Source organism: Hermetia illucens, chromosome 3, assembly GCF_905115235.1.
Source record: "Hermetia illucens chromosome 3, iHerIll2.2.curated.20191125, whole genome shotgun sequence".
Lineage (NCBI taxonomy): Eukaryota > Metazoa > Arthropoda > Insecta > Diptera > Stratiomyidae > Hermetia > Hermetia illucens.
Genome location: NC_051851.1, coordinates 174,643,401 through 174,659,851, shown reverse-complemented (window position 1 = coordinate 174,659,851; position 16,451 = coordinate 174,643,401). Strand labels below are relative to the sequence as shown.

The 16,451-nt window shown below is 43.4% G+C and overlaps 1 protein-coding gene and 1 pseudogene across 2 annotated transcripts in view; one reads left to right on the top strand and one right to left on the bottom strand.

Annotated features, from left to right (window-relative positions):
- LOC119652801 (ras-related protein Rab-30) overlaps positions 1–16,451 on the bottom strand; it is a 193,940-nt gene that overhangs the window by 139,120 nt on the left and 38,369 nt on the right. The window lies entirely within an intron of this gene.
- On the top strand, positions 1,799–2,738 carry LOC119652198 (annotated as a pseudogene).

Here is a 16,451-nt window from a genome sequence, read left to right as displayed (position 1 = left end):
CCTTGAAGAGAATCATTTTCCCAGCTTGTGGAAAGAGGCTCTCATTATCCCCATTCACAAAAGTGGCGATCGTTCGCTTGCCGAGAATTACCGTCCCATTTCCCTCCTCTCCTCCTGTTCCAAAATCCTGGAAGCGACTGGTTGTCCGCCCACTTTGGCCATCACATAGTGAAAGAACAACACGGCTTCGTTAAACGTAGGTCCACTGCCTCCAACCTGCTTGACTTTACCAACTTTGTCGCCAAATGTCTAAATTCACGGCAAGAATTGCATATCATTTACACTGACTTCGCGAAAGCCTTCGACACTGTAAATCACAAGATACTTCTATCCAAACTCTCGTCCCTAAGCGTTCCCATACCACTTGTTTTATGGCTTGCCTCTTACCTTTCCAACCGATCCGCGTCTCTTTTGACGGCTGTACTTTCCGCTCCTTCTCCCCCTCTTCTGGCGTCCCACAGGGGTTTATTCTGGGTCCTTTGTTATTTTTATTTTTTATTAACGACCTTCCTCCCCTCCTTACTTGTCCCTGTTTGCTCTATGCAGACGACCTTAAGCTGTTTTCCGCTATATCGTCGCCTATGGACTGTGTTTCCCTTCAGAATAACCTGGACACTCTGGTTCGTTGGTAGTCGACTAATGGTTTAGCGCTAAACGTCACAAAGTGTCACACTATGTGCTACTCCCTAAAATCCTCACCCACTTCTTTCTCCTACTCGCTTGACGGACATTCCTTATCCTGCTTAAATTCCACTCAAGACCTCGGAGTCACTTTCGACAATAAGCTCCGTTTTGACACCCATTGCCTCGATGTCATCGATCGAGCAGCAAAATTGTCAGGCTTTATTCTTCACTCCCACTCTGATTTTGACTCCATCCAACCCTCCTTAGCTCTCTTCAATTCCCTTGTGAGGAATAGTCTCGAGTATTGCTCCGTGATCTGGTCACCCACTCGTAACTGTGATTGTCTTGCCCTTGAAAATGTGCAACGTAAATTCACCCGTTCTCTCTTCTTTAAGAAAAGCTTCCCTCGTGTGAATTACCCCTCCCGCCTCCGCTTTCTAAACCTTCCCTTCCTACAACAGCGTAGATCCTATCTGGATCTATGCACATTCTTTAAACTTTACTCGGGCCTGATGGACTGCTCCGCCGCTGACGAGATCACCTGCCGTCCTGCGTCTTATAACACACGTAGCGCAGACATTTCCAACGTGCCCTTCGCAGGGCTAGGCTAGGCTTTGTCGAAATTATAATGCAGAACAGCTTGGTTCTTTTAATTTCCCTACTTTAAGTAGTTTTAAACGTAGGATAAGTTTTTTGCTTTCTCCTCCTCCTCCTGAGGACAATAATTAATTGGAATTATCTCTGTTTGTTGTCCGTTAATTAAATAAATAAATGAGAACAGAGGTGCCAGCGAAAAAGTCCGGGCACTGACAAAGGAACAAAAACGCCCTGACGCCATATAGTAACGTAATCCGAGAAGCAAAGCGAAATAGTTTTAAGAGATTCTGTGGAACGATTGAACAAACCATAGAAGCATGCAGCAAAGCCAAAGAATGATGGACATTTACTGAGAATGAGGAGGGCAGAGTATATTTGCTTCTCAAAATTCATATCCCGGAGTTCTATTCCACTACAGAAGACGACAACATTTTGGCTGACACCCCAATAGCAGACAGAAGGAAAAAAAACGCAAGCCGAGCATCCCTTTCACTTTGTTCGGATCTGTTGCTGGAGTAGCATAGGATTTGTAATTACTCAGTTTTAAAACCTGAAAGTTAAAAAGTCATAAAAAGTGGGTAAAGAAAAGACTCATATTAATGTCATTGGAAACGTCGATTCTGGTAAATTGGACCACGATCACGTGATCTACAAATAAGGTGGTATAAGCGACATCGAAAAGTTCCAGAAGAAAGCAAAGGAAATGGGTAAGGCTTCCTTAAAATACATCTGGGTATTGGACAAATCGAAGGACGAACCTGAACGTGTTATCAAAATCGATATTGACCTGTGGAAGTTCGAAACCTCCAACTACTATGTAACCATCATCGATGCCCTCCGACATCGTGATTTCATCGAGAACATGATTACTGGTACGTACCAATGCATTCGAAGCTGGCATCCCAAAGAACCGACAAACCCGTGAACATGTCTTATTGACTTTCACTTTGGGGGCCAAGCAATTGATTGTCGGCATCAACAAGATGGATTCCTCCGAACTACCATACAGCGGGGCTCGTTATAAGGAAATCAAGAGGGAAGTCTTGTTGTTCATTAAGAAGATCGGTCACAATCCAGCCGCTGTTCCATTCATCCCATTCCCCGGATGACACGAAGACAACGTGTTCGAACTATCAACGAACACAAACTGGTTCAAGCGTTGGGCCATTGAACGCAAGAAACGCAACACTGAAGGTAAGACCTTGATCGATGCTTTGGACGCTATCTTGCCACCCCGCCATCCAACCGGAAAGCCTCTTCGTCTCGCACTCCAGAACGTGTACAAAATTGATGTCATTGGAACAGTATCGGTCCGTCGAGTTGAAACTGGTGTCTTGAAATCAGGTATGGTTGACGTTTTCGCCCCAGCCAACATCACCACTGAAGGCAAGTCCGTCGAAATGCACCACGAAGCTTTGCCCGAGGCCGTTCCCGGTGACAACGTTAAGAACGTCTCCGTAAAGAAATTTTGTCGTAGCTACGTTGGCAACTCGAAGACCACCCCCCCCCCCCCCTGACATCACAGACGAACTTTCATGTAGTCGCCAATTTTACGATGGTCCTGTGAATGATTTTAACGATCGATTTCTCATCTACAATGGCCAGCAACTGAAGAAGTTACGAAGAACACCTCGCCAAGATTCTTAACCGTGTTACTTCCGGTTAGGTTCCTCTTCTTGCGAAAGAAAGGGCTAGTCATGGTAATATGCGGATACCGGCTGTTTCTCTAGGCAGAAGAGAAATCATTTCAAACGGAGTTAAATCGCCGGGCTTGACGGTCCCCCCAGAGTTATTTATCGCTCCTTCTATTCGTACGGAAATCTTGAAAATCCAAGACTCTTCCTAGAGATAAGGAAGGATGTGATTGTTAAGATTCGAAAAAAGGGTACTTGTTTTGAAGGTTACAATTGGAGGGGTATCTGCGTGCTTCTTGCCTTTTCAATCTGATGGGTCATCGCATCAAAGGTGTCGATCAATTTTTTTTATCTACAAACGTGGTTTCTGCCGACGGTGACACCGAACTGGATTTTGCCCGACGCATTAGCTACGTTAGATCCGCTTACGCTGCTTTGTCAAAAATCTAGAAATGCAATTACCTCAACACCAAGACCAAGTATTTTGCATTTCAGATAACCGATGACGATGGCGCGTAGGAGTGGATGACGTGCCATACCTCGCCAAGAGGAAATTGGCAGCCATCTAAATATATAGATTGAGAATTGCACTAGACCAAAAGATACTCTTGAAGACGCATGTGAGGAAAATGTGTAGAAAAGCTACAATAGCTTTGACGATTTGCACTTCCTTAACAGAAAGGAAATGAAAGCGTAACCCGAAAATGACTACCCATGGACTGCTAATCTCGGTAGACAAAACCAACGCAACACAACTCATCATAAACTTCAAGGACTGGCTTACGTGTCTATCATTGGAGCGATGAGAATATACCCGACGGCAACTCTTGAGGTCTTTTCGACTCCTTTTCATCTGCAGGCAAGAAGGACAATTTTGAGAATATTCGGAATATCACCGAGGCGGAGAATTATCTAAATCAAAAGAAGATTGATCTGTCCGGGGGGAATCCCGATTTACGGATATCGAGGAATAGCATGACAATGAAGTCTTATTTGGATCCAAATATTAAAATACTATGGAGCAGTAGAGTGGATTGGGAGGGCATGACAATGACCTATGGCTTACACTGATGGGAGGCGTTATGAAATTGCTTCACGCATTAACGCAACCTGGATGAAGTGGCGTTCCACAACTGGTGTCCTTTGTGATCGACGTATCAACGAACGTCTCAAATCTAAAATTTACCGCAATGTCGTCCGTCCAGTCGCTCTCTATGGTTCTGAGTGTTGGCCGACCATAAAAGACAATCAACAGCGTCTTGCGGTAATGGAGACGAAGATGCTACGTTGGACTAGTGGCGTCACACGTTTAGATCACATCCGAAATGAGGATATCCGCGATCGTTATGGGGTTGCACCGATCGTGGAAAAGTTGTGAGAGAGGCGTCTTCGATGGTATGGTCACGCAATTCGTGCAAACGAGAATTCACTTGCAAAGATTGATCTGAACATCGAAGTCGATGGTAAACGACCAAAAGGCAGACCTAAGCAACGGTGGCTTGATACGCTGGATGGGGATTTAAAAGCCTCGAGATTGCACCCAGATCAGGCATCCGATAGAGCCAAATGGCGAAGCCGATCACGACGAGCCGACCCCGCTTGTGAACGGGACAAAGGCTGAAGAAAAAGAAGAAGAAGAATGACGGACAAATGCATCATAGATACTTTGACTAGACTTTGAAAGGAACTCTAGTAGAAAGAATCATTATATAATTATATATTTTCGAATGTTAAACAGATGTTTCTTTTTGCAAAGCAAAACTATGTACTTGGGTATGTTAGCATGCAATCGAGTGAATTTCTACCTAGCGGACCAATACTGACAGTCAAAAAACATTTGAATATCTGCTAGGGTGTGCTATAGGTGCCCACTGGACTAATCGCATGCGGCAAAACTAGCCTGAAGTTTTTTTTAAAACGCCAGAGAGACACAAAGTACTCTATTTCGTATAACTAATTGATAACATAATGAAATGGGGGAAGCGCGAAACAAGAGTAGTGAGTTTGTTTTTGAGGGTGTGTAAAATTTGTTTACTGTCTGTCTGTCTGTCACACGCATTTTCCTCGGAAACGGTTATACCGATTGACACCAAAGCTGGTGAAAAGGAGGGAACTGTGAACGCTCACACATACAGTGAGTTACATTGTTCTACGTTAAATTTAAGGAAGAGTGGAAGGGGATCCCCACACATGCAAAAGGGGGTGTACATTTTTTTCACTAAGTATAGTTAAGTGGTATATCAAATGAAAGCTCTCGGTTAGTGTTTACTGGTCTAAGTTTGGACATTTGCTGGAAAGGTGTGGAGGGCGAGGGTGATCATTTCTTTCACAGACCCATTCTCGGAAACCACCCATACACAATATACGCATATACATTACGTGCTAGGTAAGTTTTGAAACCGGTGGGAGTATTGTTCTATCTAATTAGGCAAAGAGTCGCTGTAGTGATCGTGGATAGTGTACATTTTTAGCTTGAATATACAAGGAGAATTCTGTAAGTGTGAAGTCCTATCTACTCAAAAAATATGAAAAATTGTACATAGATATGAAGTAGAGGGTATAAAGACAATGGGGAACAGCAACCCAACATTTCTTAGAAGAAGGCTGGTAAACCCTATTTTTTGCATATTGGCAAAGACTATCCGGTGAAAACTACAACTGAAAAATATTATCCGCAACTAACATAAAGGAGGTACCACTTTATGAATTGTTGTCGTAGACCCCTATGTGAGCCATATTGCGTCAACTGCACTTACGCACCATTGTTGTTGGTTCCCTCCAATGCGCTTTAACTCGCTCCACGATATTCCGAGAGACTTGGATTCCACCTCCACGCCACGTTGATCCAGCACAACCCACTCGTCGGCCACCGTACAATAGTGGGTCCTATTGCATGGTGTAACACGCAATGGAGTTGACTTGCCATGCAGCACCACAGAGAGAGAGAAAGAGAGTAGACACGGGACAACCTTAACTTGTTTTTGGTACTGAGATAGTTGCGTTTTTCAGTTTTTGATCAAATCAACCGTGTCTAAAACGGAGGCTTCAGATGAAAATGTGATTCATGGTTGATTTTCCGTTTCCAACCTTGGGTCGAAAATTTTAGGGCTCCATACACGTGGTCCAGTCGGTATTTTTTTACTTTCAAATTCTAGCTTCATTTTTCACGACATCCTCCCATTGAATCTTCTAGATTCTGATCTGGTCCCCATGCATCAGATTACTGACTGAACTATATTCACACTATTCTTCAATAATCCCCGTGCCACCTGTAACAGATCAAAATATGGCATCTTAAAATTAATTGACATAATTTTATATCTTTTCTAAAATCAGTGGAGCAGAAAATGCAACCTCTACCGGAAACGCTTATACTAAATGCACCCATTACACCAGTATCTCCATTCATACATAAATTTATCTTCATTATCTACGATCATTGATAGGTTTCTTACCGCCAGTAGGTAACGAGTCCAACAAGGTGTCGAATGTCGTCATGGCTGTCGAGCATATCATGCTTAAATTTCAATCATTTCAATGGTTCATGGAACAAGAAGATATCAGTGTTTGCTTGGACCGTTAAGCATTACAAATTTGATACAACAATTTAGAAAAATAGCACAAAAGCTTAATAAGATTTATGCAGGAGAGATATTTGCACTCAGTGACTTACTTTTACTTTGGTAAGATTTTGTGCATCGGAAAAGATACATATGTTGCTTGGAGATACGAAAACTTCACCTCCGAAGATTGCTTTCTCTTCTTCGATTGGGATTTCAAGTTTTCTTAATTAATTTGCTGGATTTCCTGCAATTTGACCTTGCATTGATTTCTGGGATTTGCTTGTTTACTTTTGTGCTAGAACAACTGGTTTTCGCATCCGTGAAATTGGTGAATATTAATGAGCATGTTCTTTTGATTAAAACAAAAAAAAACTAGGCAAAAGCAAAGAGATAGAAATTTGAAATTTGCAACTAGGTCTGATGTAGGACAAAAATGTTTCCAATTTCTTCTTACAGCCTTGGTAGTTACCAACATCTTGAGAAGAAGTTTGGCAAGTTTTGTGTGCACCTCGTACTCGTTCAATTTGTAGGCGAAGTTTTGAACAAAGACAAACACATTAGCCCAGAAATGTGCTCTTTCTTGATCTCCCAGCAAACTCCCCCTCAAACAAGGGAAGGAATTCGTTGAACTTCTTTTTTACAGACTATTGATGCACACACTCGTATATTCCAATATGAGTGCATGCTTTCTCCATTTCTCTGAAATATTGCACCGGCCGATTCTGACGGAATGTATCTGAACAATTTAATCTAAATTGTGCTCCCAAGAGTTGCGAAGTATCCAAGAAGTTTTTCTTTTTACTTCGAAGGAAAAGAAGTTCCAAGCAATGTATCTTTATATACATGCACATAACATACATAGGTATGGGGGATGTCTACTTTTTTCTGGAGTACCAAAGATAAGATATTCGTAACAGTGTCTTCTTTCTGATTGTCCCTGCTTAAATTTCATTATTATCACATCTAATGTTGTTCAGATGGTAATCCTGCAGTAGCAGGACATACACAAAGATAAAGACAAACTTCTATAGCAGAATTGAAATTCGATCCTAATACAGAAAATCGAGAATCTGACATTCAACCAACTCGGCCAATGCACTGTTTTTTATAAATGACAATCCTTAGTCGGGATAGACAGGTGCACTAGCGAGTACAGGGATATAAGCCGATCAGTGGACAGGTTTGGGTTTACTTTTGAAGTCGTACCAATCACAGAAGTTCGAAGATATTGTACCTGAAAGTTTTCTCATATTGCGTTGATGATATGTTGAAAATAGTAGAAAATGTTTACTCAGAATTAGGAGCACCCTCAAGGACACCATCTACTAGGATATATCCCACAAAAAAGTCCCCACCGTGGAAACTATTTAGAAATAGATATTCTGCACAGTATTTCTTCCTAAAGGATAGAATCCACGATCTCGATACATAAATCTACGAAGCAATTCTCACCCTGTATACCCACCTTCACAAGCTTGACAAAAGTTCCCTCATTAAACCATACAACAATCTTATCTCTCCAAAATCTTCAAGTGAACCACCAAATCAATTATTGGCAAGCACTCTGACAGAAGCGACTTTGCTCCAAACTACCAATTTGCCGAACGAATAGGTTACTTGATTGATAAAACTCTTCGGACCATCGTTCGCGGTTACCTTAAATGCCAGTAATTTTTTCTCAAACATTTCAACTAAGCTGATGACATCTGTTTGCCCCTTCATCGGGTCATGGACCTTAACCAAATGGCTCTGGATTGACGCTAACAAAGTCAAGGTCCTATCTGCATTAATGACCAGAGCAAGGTGTCGATCAACTTGTACATATATTTGTGGTGGTTTCTGCCGATAGTCGTACCCAACTGGATGTTTCCCGACGCATTAACAGCGCTAACTCCGCCTTCGCTGCCCTATCTAAAATTTGGAAATCAAGTTTTCTCACCAAACAGTGACTCAACATTTACTACTATTTCAGGCTGGCGAACGAGTGGGTCACCCTAGAGTGATATGAGGCAGAGCAATGGAGAAAGAGTGTAGAGAGTGTCTTTTCGGAAAGTCGCAGGGATGCTGAAGGACATTGCCAGGAATAGGTAATGTCAATGTTTTTTTTATCTGAAAGTGGTTTTGATTATTTTCTTATTATGAACGCCATTCAGTCGCAGGCGACGTCCTGAATATTTAAAGTGGTTGGAAAATTGACCAGGGTTTGCCACTGTGAAATTTTAAATCTCTTGAAATAATCCATTCTCTATTATTCAGAGCTGAACTGGGTGGTCAAAAGGTAGTATAGGTCCCAGGGCGAAACGTGGATTGGTACACACGATGGAGCATAAAACCTGCGAAACACCTGCTGGACCAACACCAACAGCTCTACTACCAAACCCAATCTCCACCTCCACGTGGTGACCGCTGGGAGCTCTTTCTTAACGAAAAGCTGCAGACGGAGAAGAATGAAGGCGAGTCTCCCAACCAACTGGTCCTCCAGGTTGAGGGTTGGGTAGGGCTGAAAACCCTACATGCAAAACAACTAGTTACGAAGCCAAAATAGGAGCTTCGGACTGGATGGATTACACAACGGAATAACGATTTGCGCATTTTCTCATGGAACGTGCGCTCCCTGTACAGAGATGAAGCTACCAAGCAGCTAGCCGATACCCTGTCCCAATATAGGGCTGATGTAACAGCGTTACAGGAGATGCGTTGGACAGGGACCGGTTTCTTGGAGAAGAGCCGCTACACCATATATTATAGTCGCCATCCAGTAAACCATGTGCTCGGAGTAGGTTTCTTAGTCAGCCAAAAAATGAAACCTGCTGTAATCGGCTTTGAAAACATAAGCGAACGGCTATGCACTCTGCGCTTGCGAGGCAAGTTTAGAAATATAAGCCTCATTAACGTTCACGTCCCTACAGAGGAGACTGCAGAGTCGAAGAGGGATACCTTCTACAAGGCAGTAGAACGAACCCTCGAAGCCTATCGCAGATATGATATCAAAATCATACTTTAGGATTTTAACAGCCAAGTAAGGAAGGAGCCCGTATTCAGGCGATACGTTGGCTCCCATAGCTTACACGAAAATACAAATGATAACGGACTGCAGATTATTCAATTAGCAGGGTCACACGAAATGGTTGTTGTGAGTACCTGATATGCGCGGAAAACGGTCCACAAACATACGTGGGCCTCTCCAGACGGGACCACCACCTCTCAGCATTGATGAATGTCAGGACATATAGGGGGCCAATATAGACTCGGATCACTATCTCTTTGGCATGGTGCTCCGAGCTCGAATAACAATAGCACCTACAATCCCCTCTGACAATCAGGTGAGAGTTAACACTGAAGCCATCCATAACCATCCATAACATCCGCGACACCTATAAGAGGGAAATGGATGCCGCAATAACCGCAGTCAACAGAGCACCTGGAGGCGAAGCATCAACAAATGATCTTCATATATCTTCACATAAGCCACTAGAAAAGTGGCATCCTGAAAAAGAAATGATCAGAGGAAGATAAGACCGGAGGTGATTATCATTTCCAGACGAGGTGAAGTATCATATGCTGACATTCTCAGGAAATTGAAAGCTGACCCCGAACTCACCAATTTAGGGGGTAATGTCAGTCGCGTTGGACGGTCTCAGAAAGGAGATTTTATGTTGGAGCTCAAGAAATCCAAGGACATAACCGCGAGCAAATTCTTGAGCCAAATCAGAAAGTCGTTAGGACAGGCAGCCGACCTAAGGGCAAGTAGGCCGGAGGTTACTATAATCTGCAAAGATGTAGATGGAATCATTAAGAAGGAGGAGGCTCGCGAAGCGTTGGAGAAACACTCGATCGTGTCGGACAACAGTAGTTAGCGCTGGAAACGCTGAGGAAAGCCTACCGGGGAACAGAAACTGCAGCCTACCAGTAGTGACAGCACTCAAACTGTTAGCACCAGGGAAAGAAAGGATAGGCTGGGTTATGTGTCGACTTAGAGAGCAGGTAGCTTGGCTTCGATCACATTGCGAAGTCATGCACAAGTCCAAAAGACAGGTCGAGGCAATGCCATTCGGAAAAGTAAAAACAACTTCTTCAAACAGCTGGGGGACCATGCCGATATAAACTCTTCTAACAATGAAAAGGCTGTGAAGATCACCTTAGGTGACCTGTCCGTGCCTCCTGAAACGGGTTGTTACCACTTTGTTCCCTCACCACAAAATTAGTCTAAGCAAACGGTTGTCCAGTTAAATGAGGATATAATACCTTCAGTAGCTGTGGAGGAGCTGTGAGAAATATGTGGTAGGATCGTTGACAACAAGGAGCATCCCCCACCGAGCTTTGAAGCTTCGAACCATCGAGGAGTGCCTAAAACAAGGAATATTTCCTGCCCAGTGGAAAAAGCAAAAGTTGTTTCCCAAACCTAATAGGCCACCTGGAGAGCCAACATCATCTACAACACACTCCTACCCATCGGTGAAAATAGTAATGGCTTGTCATACCACTAGTTTGGTTTCTGGTGTGCCCACTCAATGGTGGATGCAGTAGGCATAGTGGTGAACCTGGCAAAAGCGCATTGATTTCTGACGGCTGCTGTTCTGTGTTGGCGCTGGATGTCGATACTCAACTCGGTCAACTGGAACAGGTGTTTTGGCTGACATAGGTATTTAGCGAATCTGGTGGAAAATTCCTTCTCAGGGATAGATGAGAGTCCCAAAAAATACAACACACAGTCGGGGTACCACAAGGATCAGTGCTGAAATGCTTTGCTGTTCCCATTCCAGAGGGGACCACGATTTTTGGCTTTGCAGATGACCTAGTCGTGGTTGTTACAGCAAAACAGGCAGAAGGTGTGGAGGTCTACGCGACGAAAACAGTGAGAGCGGTAAAATCCTGGCTACAAAGATCCGGGCTGACCTTGGCGAATACGAAAACATCCTTTATCTCAATTTGCAATCAATTATGGAATATTAAGGGAAACTTTTAGGGAATATTTTTATCTTACTCAATACAGGCAGGTAAGTTTTGGTTCCTCGCTAAGTCAGACTCTTAGGAAGGTAATTACTTTTTAGATGGGAGATCTTAAAGTACTTTTATTGCCTCAATTATAGATGAAACTTTTTATCAATTTTAATTGAGTTCTTCTAAGAGAAAATAAAAATTTTTGTTATAAAGACTTGTCCTTCGGTTGATTTCGACATTCGCTTCACGTTTACCAAACGGTACACAGCTAAGTATTGAAGAATAATCAACTAATTTAAAAAAATGTCCGTTAAAGTAACACAAAGTATCCAAAAGCCACTACTAATCAATAACATTGAATTTGCGGTGGAGACGTTCTCCTTTTTTTGTCTCCATCCCAAATCTCGTCATTACTGCATCCAAAGTGATTTTGAAATTCAAGGAGGAATCGAAGGAACCATTCGTGTTTACCCACGAGGCACTGATGACGACATCTTTGAAAACTGGTTATCCATTGTGACTTCAGTGAGAAGTAAAACGGATTCAGATATTTACGCCAAGTTGGATGTGTCACTTCGGAGTTTCGATGGCCTTGAAACAATTGAAAAATTGTCGCCTGATTACCGATTGCTGCACTCCCGAGAAGAAGTATGGGACATGTCCAAATTCACCAGCACCGAGAGTGTCCTGCAACAATGGGAGAAGTTCCTCGACTCCTGTGGCACCTTAAAACTGAATTTGACGCTCACTGTTCATTTAGATAGAAGCGCGAATACATGGATTTCATCTATCTGCAACCAACCAATTCGAAGTCGACTGAGACAAATGTTAAGGAACAAGTCCGGGGAACAACATTTCGATGTGATGTTCACCATTGGCAAGTGGCATTTCGAGGCGCATAGGCGGGTTATTAAGTGTAATCCCATCCTTCGAAGCATCCTTCAACGAAGTGATCCGCAATCTCGCTTGATTGATTTACCTAATTTTCGACCTGAGAGTTTTGCGAATCTGATAATTGACTCTTATATTCAATCGAATTTATTTTGCAAGAAATGCTTTATTTATCGTGTTAAGGGAACCCCGCCCTGTTGCGATGCCAAGACTAAGTATGGATGCTGACAATAAGGACGAATCACCGGTTGCCTGAGTATTGGGGCTATTTAATTGTAATAAAAACAGAAAAGCTTTGTATTGTAACAAAACACATTTTGTTGGATAATAATAATACATAATCACAAAATAAATTATTTTTAGTAAAGCCATATTGTATTGCAATAGTACCAATAAATTCAGATGCAGGATAACAAAAGCGTTTTTCATCCCCACTATCATTCGCCATATATAACTCACTTTAGGAACTCGTTTGCCATCTGACATCTTCCCTCACTAGTATCTTCCGAATTATCTACTCCAGAGCGATACCATATAATATTGGAAGCAGCCAATCGCCTTACTATAATCCGGAGTCGGTGCCGCAACATCTTGTTTGTAGGTTTTGTATCTTTAGATACTTGGCCGCAATAGTGACGACATTTTTAAATGTCAACGTTACGTCGGTCTTCTCAGTACTTCCCCAGTATCTACTTTACTGAAGATGAATTTTCAGGTTGTAATCCTCCTTGGTTTCCACCAACAATATTTTTCAAGGGGGGTTCGAGCCCTTCTATAGTTCTCCCAGATGAATTTGTCACCTTTTTGTAAATAAGACAAATGACACCTTGGGTCCGAAATCCGGCTTGGTTTCGTCAGATCAAATAATGTTTATGAAGTCGATGCTTCGAATAGCTCCAGAGGTACTCCCTCCACACTCGCAACTTTGTTGTTTCTCAGCGTTTTAATACCCCCGTAACTTATTCAAGTGTAGGCCGGGTTGTGACACTGAAAACACCCTCGGAATATTGGGCCCAACGATTTTTAATTTGCTCCATGTCAACCCACAAGATTCCGAGCAGTGTTTCGTCAAAATATGATTCTGACGTGGAATTCACGGTTATTTCAACAATTTTGTGAATACGGTTGTCAAGAATGCGTTCAAACATCTTCATGGTATGGGAAAGTAACCGGATCGGTCGCTAATTCGGACATTCTGATGGACTACCTTTCTTTCTCCAGTCGCACTGACAGTTACGTCTCTATGGTTTAACGTGGATACCTGTCTCGAGGCCTTATTCCCACTTTCTTCTTAAGACACGGATTGATTTTGCGACCACAGTCAGAGCCCCGCCGCAGCTAGGTACAACGGCACCAGTCTGTACCAAGTTCATGATTCAGCATTCATACTGGTGGATATAAGAGCTAACTAAACTTCTATCAAACTAAGGAGTACGGCTCCTGTGACGAAACGCAACATCACGTCGAGGCCCGAAGGTCTCTCTTCGCGTGAACGTAACCAACAACCCGCATGATGCTCGTAGTAGGGGACCAATCGCAACAACCGAGCTGAACGCACACTCCTGAAGTATATGAATTCAGGGACTATCCCAGTCCCCATGGTACCAGTATATCCCTAGTAAGGTTTCGCAACCTATTGCCACTTCAGATGAGTCCCCGTGCAGGCTCGGGGCAAATCGCCCTAACTAGAACTTTTGAAGCATTCGCCTACTGCATCACGGCTAGCAAACCAATGTGGTACAGCGTATCCCGGTGCCACCACTATGGAGGTGTTCCTCGGCCACTTGATTTTGGTTCGGCCGATAGTGTTGCGCCGTGTCTTCCTCACCGCCACCTCTGAACACCAGTAGCACTGATAGGTGGAACTGCTCCAAATGTCGGAAATGATTGTGCAAGTGGAGGATGAACAAATTTTTCAATTGAAATCTGCTCGAAATATTCTCTTTATTCGTCGTGGTTCGATGGCCGCTAAGCAAAGTAGCCTTCTTGTCGTTAACGCAACAGAAGTGTTCAATATCCTGTGCGATCGTTTTGGTTTTTGGCAAGTCGATACAGATCTCTTTCATCATCCCGAGTGTCCAGTTTATCGTAAAGATTTTTGTAATGTTTCGTTCCCGGTTGGTATTCTTATAAATTTGCCATTTGGCGAGCGTTTCATCGTCAAGAAATTTGTGGTAGAGGCGTTTCTTTTCGGGGCCTTCATTTCAACATCGTCATGCCAAAGCCAAGTATCGCGGTTTATGTACCGCTTACCTGACTTGGTGACCCCGAGGGTTGCAGAGGCCGCTTTATGGATCGTGTCTTTCATTTGGTTCCATGATTCTTCCACATTCGTAATGGTTGGTAATCGCGTACGAGAGATCATTTCTTCCTTCTTCTAACGAAATCGCCACCATTTAATGCGCCGCGGACCAGTGCGTTCCCTACGCTGTTTTATCGGTGGCTTTTTTCGCAGGACGGCAATAAATGGCCGATGAAGTACGAAGATCCCATAGGGAACGGCTTTGCAATCAGTGACGGTGGTAAAATGTCGGTGTCTTATGAGAATATTGTCGATTTGCGTTTTGACTGTTCCCACTATAAAATGTAGGAAGACGAGACAATCTTTTGATTAACCATGTAATTACAAGATTTGGTGAGATGTGCAGCGGCAACTTAGGTCAGGTGGCTCAGTAGCAGCAGATGATCCCAAAATTAACAGCCATCGTCTCTGAGTTGGCTGTCGGTGCTTTGCGTTCGGGAAGTAAGACTAGATCAAAGTCTAGATCCGCCTCCTGAAATGGTCGATTGATTAGTAGCTCGTCGAGACCTTCGGCAAATACCGGGCATGCTGATATCATTGTAGGTTCGCTGAAAAGACTACAAAATGTACCAGCACCAAATTAATCCGATTTTCCGGGAGTTCTGGCGACTTCTACTCGAAATGTACGTCGCCTTACATTCCACGACCCCTTGAGCTGGCGTATAATCATTGAAACTCGCGGCAGCAAAATTCACCGTCGATCCGCAAGTATGGCTACAGACTTGGACTTCGACGTTTTCTTGACGCTTCATTATCGTGGACATCAGTATACCCATTTTAGGCATGGATTTCCTGTGCTACTATGGTTTGCTAGTGGATATCCGTAATAATAAAAATAATCGTTGGCGCAACAATCCACATTAGATCTGAGCCTCGGAGTCTGTTAGAGCACTTCATTCAAGACCATAACGGTACACTACAGGATTACAATACCCTACAGGCAATGCGGTCAGCATTGCGCTCGCTCGATATTATTACCCTGATTTGACTCAGGTACTCATACACAGCTGAGGCGACTGGTATCCGACGTCAAATCACGATACAAATCCCACTGCGACCAGTGAGATTTGAACCGTGACCTTCCTTACGACAGCCTTGTACTCTAAACACTAAGCTATTCGGACATTGAATATCCATAGTAGGCCCCTCATCAACCCGACAACGTCCCTTAGGTCATCAGGAAAAATCTCACCCAGCAGCCATTCGAACGCTTGCAAAAACCGTTGCACCGCTTGCAAAAACCGTTAAGAATCTCAGAAGGATTTAGACAAGTTAAATTTTTTTCGTCGTTTCTTCTTCAAGGCCGCCCATCATCAATCAATCCTTAACGCCTTCCTATCTGGGCCGAGAACCAAAGACTCCAAGGACTGTGGTTTCCAGAGGCACCTCGAGCCGTATTCGTCGATGCCTCAGACATTTTTGTAGGTGCTGCTCTTCACCAAAAAGCGAATCAAATCTCGCAACCGTTGAGTTTCTTCTCCAAACAGGTCAATCGCGCTCAACAGAAGTACATGCAATACCTCTGATAGACTTTACTGCACAATCTTGTGCAGAGGTCCTATGTCGAGAATGGATTCTACGTTTTGGTGTTCCGGCAATTATAATCACCAACCAGGGAATGCCGTTTGAGTCCTCCTTTTTCTCAGAGTTGGGTAAACTCCTCGTCCTTAAACGACACTGGACAACCGTTTACCATCCGCAGTCCAATGGGATGCTCGAAAGGTGGCACAAGACGTTGAAGGCCGCTTTAGTGGCCTAAGACAACTCCTCTTGGTCTCAGGTCTCTACCGCTCGTTCTTTTTGCCTCCGAAGAGCCAATCGTGAAGAGTTTGCTGCAAGTCCCGGAGAGTTAGTATACGGAGAGAATCTCAGACTCCCCAGCGACCCTATTCTCGACAT